Source organism: Macaca nemestrina, chromosome 12 (genome assembly GCF_043159975.1).
Source record: "Macaca nemestrina isolate mMacNem1 chromosome 12, mMacNem.hap1, whole genome shotgun sequence".
NCBI lineage: Eukaryota > Metazoa > Chordata > Mammalia > Primates > Cercopithecidae > Macaca > Macaca nemestrina.
In genome coordinates this window covers 43,769,970-43,782,902 of record NC_092136.1, presented here as the reverse complement: position 1 = coordinate 43,782,902, position 12,933 = coordinate 43,769,970, and the positions used below count along the sequence as shown (strand labels likewise).

The window sequence follows — 12,933 nt, the reverse complement described above, 5'->3', positions numbered from 1 at the left end:
TATTTTATTTATTTATTTATTTATTCCTATAAATATAGGGATATTATAGGCATAAATTATAATAAATTATAAATTCCTATTATAGGAATATAATAAATATATATAATCCTATAATAAACAAATATATATATATACACACACACACACACACACATATATATATATATATTTTAAAGGCCAAGGCCCTGGTGTAGAGAAAAGAGGGGGACATCTCAAAACCAAAAAAATCAGCCAGTTTTTCACTTAGGGAAAATAAATAATGTCCTATGATCATTGAGTTCAGTCAAACAAATACAAAACCCTATGCTCTGTGAAGCAGTGCATTTTAGTTGCAACAACTATGTACCTTGGATTTCTTATAAAAGTTCCAGTTTAAGTATTCAGCAATGTGGCCATGTGCCCACCTATGTGTCCTGTGTTTTTTGGGGAAGGGTAGTTACTAATACCAGCTCTGTTTCTGGTTTCATGTGGCCTGTGTAAGTAATTTAAACTCCTAGTTTATTATACTGAACAGAAATGGATTTGCAATTAGGTAAGTCTATATCTTTATCTCACGGTTTTCCACTGGACACTTGAACATGTTCCTTAAACTCTGAGAAACCTAGTCTCTACTTCTGACATCTATTTATAAGCTCATTATGAGAATTAAAGGAGTTAAACGGTTATATACCAAAACAGTGCCATATACATAGTAGACCTTTTGTAAAAGCCAGCTTCCTTTTTCTAACTGTCTTTCTTCATTTTCAAAATGAGAGACATAGGTAAGAAGGGTAAAACTGTCCAGCATGTGGTCCCCGAGCTGCTATCCTCTGTTTATGCCTTCACGGCAAACATTGTAATTGATCACCACCCTCTTTGTTTTGAAACCAGAAGGAGCTTCAAAATTCTTTCCAATACACAACCTTGAACTGCTTCTACCAGGTGCATGGACGCGACATTTGAGATGAAACTCATTTGTCATCCCTGGAGTGGATACTCTCTAAGGTTTCAGCTGTAACAATCCAAGCCCATAACAAATGAAGCCTAATTTCCAAATGTACAAAATGAATAGAAGGCAAATTTTTAAAAACTAAGAAGATGTAAGGAACAACATATAGGATATATCTTGTATAGGATATATCAAGATATAGGATATATCTTGTATAGGATATATCAAGATATATGATATAGGATAAAATAGCCTGGCAATTAGCCTTTTGGGAAGTCCTGAGAGGGGAGATGACATTGGAAGTGGTCTTTGTGATGAGAATAATTATGCCCCCCACAAAATGTCCATGTTTTAATTCCTGGAACATGTGAACATACTACTTTACCTGGAAAACTAATTTTTCAGTTGTTATTAAGGCTTTTAAGATGGGAAGGTTAGCCTCAGTTATCCAGGTTGGCCCAATACATTAACAAAGATCCTTCTAAAGAGAGAGAGGGGCAGGAGAGTGAGAGTCAGAGGAGATGGGAGCATGGAAGCCAAGGTCAGAGTGAGGCCCCACAGCAAGGAATGCAGGAAACCAGTTGCTGGGAAGGGTGAGGAGCTGACTCTCCCCTAGAGCCCCTACAAGAAATGCAGCCCTGAGGGTACCTTGGTTTTATCCTCATGAAACACATTTTGGGACTTCTGACTTTCAGAACTATAAACTAAAACATTTATGTTGTTTTAAGCCACTAAGTTTGTGGTATTTTGCTACAGCAGCAATGGGGACCTAATATAGGCCTTGAAAGAAGGATTTGGAATGGCAATAAAGAGGGACAATTTGGGTGAGTGGTAAATGATGAGCAGAGGCCTAAATGTGAAAAGAAGCCAAGTATGTGGTGGGGAGGTGTGCATTTTGGCCACATGGAAGAGGCAAGATAGGCTGAAGACAAGAAGGACCGCAGCTGAGGAGTTAGACGAGTCTGATAAGCTTACTGAATAACCTTGGGCCAGTTATTTAACTTCTCTAGCACTACAGTGTTTCATATCTATAAAAATAAGTATGGCAATACTGCCTGTTTCACAGGTTTAAATGATATAGTAGATACACAGTTTCTGTTACTGAATAAGTGCTCCATAATGGAAGCTGCTATTTTCATGAATAAAAAATAAAGTTTAATTGCCAGCTTACTGGATAATAGAAAACTCTCAAGAACCTCTGAGGACTAGGATAAAATTAGTAAACATTTTTCTCTAGCTATTGGGTGGCCACTGGAAGATCTTGACCAAGAAAGTATTAATAACTAACAAACAAAAACATGCTCTTGTGGTAAATTAATATGGCAAAGAAAAAAGACAGAAAAAACATCTACCTAAGGGAAAGGTTGAGGGAAGGAGGTTGATCTTCACAATGACACGGGAAAAGCTGGACTTTTATTGCTCAAGCATGCCAGCTGACTCTAATGGCTTACTAAAGGGGAAGAATGTGGTAACGAACACATCACTAGCCTGGGAGTTGGGAATTAAAGTTCTTACTCTGGATGGGTTAGTCACTCATTGCAACATTGAGCAAACCCCTTGAGGTGTATGATCTTGAGTCCCCGAGTGGTGAACTCAAATAGTCCTTGTGACTCATCGTTTGCTGAGGCTGTGCTATTTCAGAATCATACTTTTCTTGGACTAATCTTTGTGTGCCTGAGGTCAGACGACTTCTCTTGAGAAAACTGCAAGGATGAAAGAGCACTCCTGAAAAGAAAATTAGTTCTAATTGCTATGAATTTCAGTGACAATTTAAGACTGACACTAACCAAATAATTAGATCTTTTATGAGGATGTGAAGACTACCTTCCAGACATTAAAAAGGTATAAATCAACATGTAAATATTGTGTTTTGTATGCAATTAGATATTTGCTATCTATGCTAAGCATCTCCTGTGTGGCATCTATTGGTCAGGGCCTTTTGCTTAAGCAAGCCAGGAAAAAAGAATATTTTTTCCCCATGCTTTGATGTTCAAACAGGATTTTACAGAAATATATCCAAATTATAAATATGTCTCCTACTCATGAAACTGGCACACTTGTTGTTAAAAATATGGAATTATTCTCATCAGGGAAAAAAGCTCCAATAAAAATTGTCCAAATACTATGTGAAAATCATCGAAAGATAAAAGACATTAAGTAGTTTTTGGTCAGAAAAATTTCCAATAGTAAGTGGAAACAGGATGCCTTCTGCCTTAGCCAGTGACTCTGGGGCCTAACCTACCCTTTGGAACAGAGGGAAATGCTGATGATAATATGAAGGAGAGAAGTGCTTTCATCAATAATCAAGAGTCCATAGTTAGGACACCCTTGATGCTAAAGAAAAGCTATCAAAAAAAAATTTTTTTTGAGACAGACTCTTGCTCTGTTCCCCAGACTGGAATGCAGTGGTGCGAGTATAGCTTGACCCCCTGGACCCAAGTGCTCCTAGCAATTCAGGCTTTCAAGTAGCTGAAACTACAGGCACACAACACTGGGCCCAGGTACTTTTAAAAACATTTTTTGTAGAGATGGAGTCTCGCTATATTGCCCAGTTTGGTCTCAAACTCCTGAGCTCAAGCGATGCTCCTGCCTTGGCTTCCCAAAGTTCTGGGATTACAAGCACGAGCTACTGCGCCTGGTCAGAAAGCTATTTAAATTCCTGTGCACAGAAAAGTACATGAATAAAAATACAGCAAGGAACAAGGAACACTCATAAGTGTTATTTACACTGCCCAAATGTCACTGAATCCTCTAACATCCTGAGACCCCCTTGATTTGGTATGTAAATAAAAGAACTCCAGACTCCCACTGCACAAAATGTAAGAAGTCCACTGCCTTGTCAGGTTTTTCATAACTCCTGGGGCGGGGGAGGGGGTAGCCTGTTTACTGCCCCAAGTATTATTTTAGCTTCTAGCTCAGTTCTTGATCTCTCTCAGACTGACCCTGCCACCCTGCCATGATTGAGAGCCACTCCAACTCTCTGGTCTGCTTTGCTCCAAAACTTGAGTACATTGTCCCTCTTCCACACTATATTTTCTCATTGTTAGTCACCTGAGTTGTCAAAGCAGAGTTTAATTGAAGATCAAGGAAAACAAAGTAGAATTACAGAATTAATCAGAAAACACCCGAACATTGAACATCAGATCTGCATGAAATTAGTTTGCCAGTTATCACTCTCTGTAGACCAGAGCTTCTCACTACACTGCCTTTACCTTCTCTCAGGAAGCACTCCTCCAGAACTTCTCTTTTCTGAATGTGCAGAAACATCGTTTCCATTATTCATCACTCTGAACATAAAAGATAAAGTTCCTAACCCTTCATTATGTACAGTCATTTAAGTCCTCTAGCCAAGATCAGGAAATGCCTTTATCCAATAAACATGCCCAAGTAATAACGTCTGAAACCAAAGTGCCACCTAACCTGAGGCTCCATCCTTAGTACAAAACAACCAGCAGCTTGGAGTTAGGTATTTCAGCATGAGTTTACCTGCATCTGTGTGTGTGAGTGTGGGGGGGCTGCAGGAAGGGGCTAGGATTGGGGAGGTATAGAATCTCTTTTCTGTACCAGAACAAACCCCATGTGTGCCCGGTTTTGTTTTTGTTGCTGTTGTCCTTGTTGTTGTTGCTCTCATCATCCTCCTTCATCTTCTCTTCCCCTTCCTTTTCTTCCTCCTTCCTCTACTCTTTCTTTTCTTCTTCCTTTTCTTATGCTTACTCTTCTTCCCCCTCTTTCTTATAAACTTTTTCCACCTCCTCTTCTTCTTACATTATGTTTTTGGAATATTAACTCTAAAATGGATTCATAATTTATTCCACCAGAGAAAATCCAGAATCTCTACTTTGTCTTTCAAATCTCTCTATTAATGAGTCCAGCCTACCTGATTTCCCACTTGACTCCTTTGAAGAGCCTTCGTTTCAGCAAACTTGAATCATCTACAGATCCCTGACTGCTCCCCTCAGTTGAGGTGCTGCTTCTTCCATTTGTTTGTCTGTTTGATTTTTGAAATGGAGTCTCACTCTTGTCACCCAGACTGGAGTGTAGTGGCGCGACATTGACTAGCTCCAACCTTCGCCTCCCGGGTTCAAGAGATTCTCCTGCCCCCCGAGTAGCTGGGTTTACAGGTGTCTGCTACTATGCCCAGCTAATTTTTGTATTTTTAATAGAGACAGGGTTTCACCATGTTGGCCAGGCTGGTCTTGAACTCCTGACCTCAGGTGATCCACCCGCCTCGGCCTCCCTAAGTGCTGGGATTACAGGCGTGAGTCACCATTTTTATCAGTCCTGTATTTCCAAGCCCAGCCCACACTCAAAGATTCATTTCAGCATCACATTTCTCATTACTCAAGTGTAGATAATTTTCTTACCTTGACTGCCTTTCAGGGCTCCAAAGAGGGTCCACCTCATAGATAATAGACGGCACATACCTTCAATCCGCTTTCCAATTCTACTACTATGAGTCAGATTACAGAGTCAGAAAGACCTGCAATTCAGTTCCAGCCCTGCTACTTCCTAGTGTGTGCTTGTTTGTTTGTTTGCTTTTACCTTGGAAAGATTAGTTTGCCTCTGTGTGCCTATTTTTGTCATCTGTTAATGGGGATTAAAATAGTACCTACCTCAAGGGTTACCAGGAAGATAAAATGAAGCAATGTGCACACATTGTTTGGCACAGTGCCTGGCACATAGCAACAGCTCCATAAACATTAACTATGTGGTATTATTTTCTAACATTGAATGAGGTTCCATGATTTCAAAACACACTTCCAGGTTATTAAATAAAACCATCTAATCTACCCTGTGAAATGGCTAGAATAAATTTCGAATGCCTGTTTTATGGATGAGGAAACAGTCTTAGAGACAAAGATCAACTTTGCTGGACTTTAGCAACAATTAAAACTTAAGATAACTGCCACCATTGTTTTGGTTTTTACCCTGAATTTAGTTACAGATAAATTACATTCACCTGGGCAGGATCTTCAGTCTTTAAGGAGTTTATAGGAGTGTCCTAGAAATAGAAAATAGTATGAGCGGCCTGGGCTCTATTGCCACTGTTCAGGAGACTGAAATAGGAGTGGAAGGAAGAAAGAATGGTTTTATCTCTGGTTGTAAATTCCCCAGGGGGAAAAATAATTGAAGAACTGTTTATGATAGAAAACTATAATGAGGAATAATGGAATGAAATTAAGGAAAGAGAAATAACAAGTTTATAATAAGGTTCCAGTATGAGGTATTCAAATTTAATTGTGTTTTTTAAGTAATGTCAGACTCACAGATGCTGTAGCGATGAAGACTGTATACAAATGGGTGCATAAATAAATGACTTTATAATCTACACAATCACAGTGGTGTGCCTTATAAGCCAAGATGCCATTTTGCAACTGCACATTTAGAATTGGCATTGCAAATGCAAGGAAAAAAAAAAAAGCAAAACCTCCTATTGAGCGGAGAATGTGATTGTTTCCTATTTCTCATAACTTACTAAGAGGAATAAAAATACACACACACACACACAACGGAAAATTACCCAGCCTTTTCAAATTATTAGGTTTGCATACGTTGTGATCCATTTTTGAGTTGAAGCATTACACACTAGGAGGTTAATTTATCCAACAGAATGTTATAATCAAGCATTTCAAATGCATTGCTCAGATCCCCAGAGACCTTAGGGATGAAAGGAAAAAAAAAGATATTCAAATTAATTTTTATGTCTCCCACACTACTACAGAGACACAGCTAAAACTGTCATTCAGAACTAGTGCTGCAGGAAAAGTGGGAACTTGAAGAAGATCCCTGCTTTTCTGCTGCTGGCTTCTCTGTGGAATCAAATTATTTGGAGTTCTTTGTTTTAAAGTCATTATTTTTCATTAGACGAGCCGCTGCTGTTATTCAAAAGTTAATAGCAAGAATATGTCTGGCTGACACAACAAATACAGCCATAGTTCTACAGTTATTAATGCCAGTAACAATTTGAGATACAATAAATGACTGTGCACTGTGGCATTTACCACTCACACAATAGCAGGGAACTGTGCTGACAATCCATCTTCTGAAAAGAGAACATACACACACACACAGACACACACACATCCATATGTGTGTACACACACTGAACCCTTAATACTCTTGTGATGATGGCTACCAGATACATCACGGCAACTAAATGAAGTTTTATAAGTGTAGGATTTCAAAGTATGATTTATGATACAAGGGAATAAATTGTGACACAAAGCATTTGTCTGGGAATTTGGAGGGCGTAAGGAAGAATTGGCAGTCATATTGTACTTCTCCAGATAGTAAGGACATATACAAATAACTCACTAAAATGCTTGCATGATTCTTTCAGCCCTTTTATTTTCAGTGGTAATTGTGTTACCAGTCACTGGTTCCAGGGCTTAAGTGATTTGATTCAAGGCTAGCCTTGGTCTCAGGCATCGTAATCGGATTTTCCTTTTTCTTAGAGATTTACAAGGTGCATGGGCATATTAAAGTCTTTATGTAGTTCTACAGTGCATGGATATAACATATTTTCAACTTTTAACCTTTTCTTTTTGACTTCCTAATTAACATTGTATGTAACAGCATTTTATGAGTAACAGTTTGGAAACATGGTCTTAATTCCCCTCCTCCCTCATATATACAATCATACATGGAGAATTTTTATGATTTAATAGAAATGAGGTTGCTCCCCATATCCTTCCAATTGATGAGATTCAGATGCTCAAATTATTGGAGAACTGTGACCACTGAAGAACCCTTCTGCTATGCGTTCCTCCGCTGAATGATCAGCCTGGAGAGGACTAAAGGTTGCAAGATTCTCATGGGTCTTTTGGGTTTCAGTTCTTGTTCTGACTCAGTAATCTTCTATTGTCCAATTAATTTGCAAACTCCATCACTGTTGGGGCTATTTTTCTCCTCCACATAAGAGCCCTCCTATATCATAGTACGGACAACTAATGTCCAAAATACAAAGCTTTTTGAGAACAGCAGTCATTCCTGTATCACCAGCACCTACCCCATGCTAGCCACAAAGTCAAGGCTTACTAATGATCATGGCTAAATTAAATTAAAACACCAGAACTTTTCACAAATCCATTAAGTCTGCTAGAATTTTGGCCAACGATTTTTCATTGGTCATTGACTACGCTTCCAACTCCTAATTGCTTCATGCCTATCATCAATAAGCATTCATTCAGCAACCATATGAACAGATGAGTGCTTCGCAGGGCAAGTTTAATTGACTTATTCTGTGCCCTTTCAGAGCAGACAGTCTTAATTTCTTTTTCTGATAAGAGTACATATCTTCATTCAGTTAACAGAATGTGACAAATTGCTATTATAACTCTTACATACCTTTCATATTTAGCAGTTTGTCTCTTCTCCTATTGCATCAGGTTCCTAGGTAGATCAGTACGTATTCAATGCAGACTAAAAACATTCATAAGCTTGATTGTTCAAGGCATGGCCTAGCTGCTGTCATTTTCTAGTTAACTAAAGGTCACTCTCCAGTCTGCTGTTCTGCCTTGTTTGACATTGAATGGTTCCCCAATTCATCATCCAGTGCATCAGTTCTGTGCTGTGTTACAGATAGAGAATCATAGACCCAGGATGTTAGACCTGAAAAGATGTTAGACGTTGTTTAGTAGTGGTTGTGGTATCGATGGTAACACTTTCACTACCTTACCTTTGTATACATTTTTAAATGTGGGAAATATTTTCTCATATCATTTGATCCTTAGCATCACCTAGAAGGTGAAAGACAATAAATGCAAGGAGATGCTGATCTTCTCCATGTCACAAAACACCAGAACTTCTGCAGTCTTTGGACTGAGTCTTCCATTCTTTCTCTAGCGTCTGAAGAAGGAGGTTGAAGAAGAAGAGAAGAATAAGAAAAAAGAAAGGGGAATGAAAAGAGAGGAGGAGAAAGATGAGGGGAAAAAGCAATGAGGAGAGAGAGGAGGGAGAGAAGAGAGGAGGAGTTAAAACAGAAAAAAATAAAGGAAGACGAGTACTTGACTCAAAGTATGTGTTTAGCAAATATTTTTGAATGAATAATAGTAATTCTTATATGCATATAAAAATCCTTTGTGTTTAAGTTTCCTCATATTTTTCTCTACCTCTAGTTGTTGTGAAGATTAAATAAATATATATTCAAAATACTGTGTGTCTGTGTGTGTTTGTATATAATGTTTACAATAGCTCAATACATAGTAAATACTCAAATAATGTTAACCATTCTTAAATTGATAGTATTTTACAGGTTAAAAAAATTTGAAAATAACATAATAATTAACATTCAAGATAACCCTTTGAGATCAGTGATTATATCTTCATTTTATAGATGAGCAAACTAAAACACTAAGTTTGAGTGACAATACCTAGTAGCAATACCTAGCTATTTACCCACCCCACAGCTGCCTCCTTCAACTAACCCACAAATGGGAGTGGAGACTTCACAGTATAAACGGATATGTCTGTGATTTCATGGTTAATTTAGATGCAGGATATTAGGCTACATGCACCCCCACCTTAGGACACTGCCTGGATCCTGAGAAAATCTTATTTTATCTTTAATTATCCTAATTGTTAGCTTGTTACTTGAGAACTGCCTCTTTCTCTTGATAAGAACGATTCAAAAAGAAAAAAAAAAAGAGCTAGACAACTGGTATAGTTAATTGAGCTCTAGCTAACTAAGATTTTACTTTCCAATTATATCTTCATACTAGAACATTTATGTACACTCATTGTAAGACAGAGATAAATTGGGAAGGAGCAGGTAAACCAACCTGAGTTTTCACTGCATTTGTAAGTCAAGTACTGGCTATAAAACCGGGAGTTCTCTCCTGGTCTGGAGCTCTGCCTTTTTCCTTTTCTATTTTGTTACTTACGAAGGATACAAATACATTTTCCCAAGTCAGTTAGATTCTAACCCAAACTAATCCTCACCAAGAAGGAAGACAACGAGATACAGTTCCCAGTGCCCACTTTAAGTGCAAGCTTAAATTATGCCACAGCAAATGACACATATTTTGCATTCTATCTTTGATGGATTGGTTACATGTATCATATTGAGAGCTGTCTCCTTTGCTTCAGTTAGTAAGCACTGCTCAAAGTATCAGCTGGCTGATACTTAACCAATTTCTTATTGGTTAAGATTTTTATTAAATCAAATGTTATGTGATCATGGTATCATTACAGGTAATTTGATAGTAGGAGGGCTGTGTTAAATTTTAACCCTGCCGTTTACTTACTACATCTTTAGTACTTACTACATCTTTAGTACTTACCACATCTTTACCTCCTGGAAAGGTTGCTTAAACCTCTTGAGTCTCCAACCAAAAACTAGGATATTAATATTTATCCCTGGAAACGATTGGGGAATGAAATTAGCTTTTCGTGTATTAATGATAATTTCTCAGTCTAAAACGATGTTATTTACAGTTAAGTTACATGAGTAGGTGTTGAATGCTGACTAAGTATCTTTGATCGTGAAATGTTTGCAATGAGTTAACCCAAGTCCCTTGCTTTAAAAATCCTCAGAGACTGAACCGCCATAGAGAACCTTGCTGCTGCCAAAGTCTAGAAACCTCAGATGCAGGGTCTGATAAAGGCAATGCTTCAAAGGATTTAAGGCAACTTCGTTTAACCTAGCAATAAGATTTAGACCAAGCTCTCCCAAGTTGGTCCTTAGACCTAACAACATCTCTGTCTTTGTCTCTCTTGTTAATTGTGTCCTGCTGGCCTGGACTAATACTACAAGGCAATTAGCTGTGTTAATTAAAAATACCAGCCAACAAGATGCTTAAGAATGTTGCTGCCAAAGGCAGTCTCCAGTTTTAAACAGCCAGATTGATTTAAGGGCTTTTAACCAACTGCTCTATAAATTTCACGACCAACAGCTTAGTGCTATGGAACAGCAAGTGAAGGTTGAAAGCCCAGTGGTTTGCAGGCTCCCTACCATATGAAGGAGCCACAGGAAGGAGAGTGAAAATGAATCTTAACAGCCTCAGGGCAGTGAGAGAGGTTTTGAGGGAAGACTGTTGAACAACCAAGAGAAATCAAGAGCGTTATTTCAGAGCTAGATGTAGATGGGTTAGCTTCTGTAACTTACGGTAGTCAAAAGGGAACTTTGGAAGGTGCTGAAGCAGTAGAAGGCAGATTGGAAAATTTCAGTGGACCATTCTAGTTGTTGAAGACATAGAAATGAGGGCACTGCTTGGCAGTGAGGGTGTTTATTTACAGAAGCCAGGCTTGTGATCTATTGGAAAAGGAATAGACGATACAACTCTGTGGTTTTAGAGCTAGGGAAAATAACCTACTTCTGAAACCACCAGAGCAGCTGGCTAGTCCATATATTATCCCATGGCCCAGACGGTAGGCTATAGTGAGCGTCTCGACTATTAGCAATGCACATCCTGAAGCCTCTGGAAGCAGATGGTAAATCTGTGGTTCCAAATAATCCGTATAAAGCAGGACTACATCCAGTTAATGTATGACAAGGGAGCAGTACCTAGTCCCTTTCTTTCTAAATCCCCAGTAAGTCTAGACAGGGTGTCAAAACTCCAGCAGAGGCAGATTAGTCATACTCCTGAATGTTCTAGAACATATGCAACTTTCTTTTTGTGTACTGAAATTACAATCTATCTACATTTTTAACACTTGAGACATTATTTCTTATGCTAATATAATTTCATCAGATTTCACTGGGCACCAGAAGCACCTGTAAAGTTTAATTACCTAGGCCTCCATACAGACCTATTGAATAAGACTCTCCAGAGGTAGTACCCAAGTATCTATATTTTTAAGAAACACCACAGGTAATTTTTATATTCACCTAAGGTTGAGAAGTATGGTGTTTATAGGTTTTTAAAGAGTAGAAAGACTGCAGTGTATTGTGTCTATACATGAGCCTTGGGGTTCAACAATCTTAGCTTTTACTCTTTTTTTTTTTTTTTTTTTTTTTTTTTTGAGACGGAGTCTCGCTCTGTCGCCCAGGCTGGAGTGCAGTGGCCGGATCTCAGCTCACTGCAAGCTCCGCCTCCCGGGTTCACGCCATTCTCCGGCCTCAGCCTCCCGAGTAGCTGGGACTACAGGCGCCCGCCACCTCGCCTGGCTAGTTTTTTGTATTTCTTAATAGAGACGGGGTTTCACCGTGTTAGCCAGGATGGTTTCGATCTCCTGACCTCGTGATCCGCCCATCTCGGCCTCCCAAAGTGCTGGGATTACAGGCTTGAGCCACCGCGCCCGGCCAAGCTTTTACTCTTAAAAGTTGTGAGATTTGGGTAAGCTGCTTAGCCTTTTTAATCCTCAGATTCCCCAAATGAAAATGGGAATAGTGATAGTAACTTCACATAGCACTGGTATGAAGATTATTAAATGAATTCATATGTGTTGAAAGCTTAGTACAGAGTCTGGCAGGTAGTAAGTATTAAAGAAGCGGGACTATGATTGACCGATGTAGTATTTGGTCTTTGGTCCTTTTAGAGCACAGTCAAAAATGAAAACACCCCTAAGAGATGTAGGATGTTAAAAGAGCAGAATATAATAGTGGAAAGAATACAGGCAGAGTCTGGGTGGTATCTACCACTCCATTACTCTCTCATCTTAGGGAAGAAATTTGAACTCATGACCTTTAGTTTATTCATTAGCGAATTGGCGTTATAAATTATGGGGCGACTCAAATCCAGTTATGGTCTGATTTTGTGAGCCCCAACCTAAGAATGACATTTACATGTTTAAAGGGTTGTTGAAAACAAATACTATATGCGGCCCATGAAGCCTAAAATATTCACTGTTTTTAAAGAACAAGTTTGCTGACCTCTACTAGAGCGGCATTTTCCAAACTTTAATATGCATGCAAATCATTTGATGCCTTCTTTAAAATGCAGATTCTTATTCAGTAGATCCGGGGTTGGGCCTGAGACAGCAGTTTAACAAGCCACTGAATGGTGCTGATGCTGCTTGCTTAGGGATCAATGATGCTGATGTTACCTGCTCATGTTCAGTAGCAA

General features: G+C 38.8%; 1 long non-coding RNA gene across 3 annotated transcripts in view; it reads right to left on the bottom strand.

The window, feature by feature from the left end:
- LOC112427584 (uncharacterized) overlaps nucleotides 1-12,933 on the bottom strand; it is a 123,352-nt gene that overhangs the window by 71,162 nt on the left and 39,257 nt on the right. For all 3 annotated transcript variants that reach the window (XR_011610766.1, XR_011610765.1, XR_011610767.1), the window contains exons 2-4: nucleotides 10,210-10,285; nucleotides 8,607-8,776; nucleotides 8,276-8,498 (exon numbers count right to left, since the gene is read on the bottom strand). This is a non-coding gene — a long non-coding RNA (uncharacterized lncRNA). The remainder of the gene's footprint in view (nucleotides 1-8,275; nucleotides 8,499-8,606; nucleotides 8,777-10,209; nucleotides 10,286-12,933) is intronic.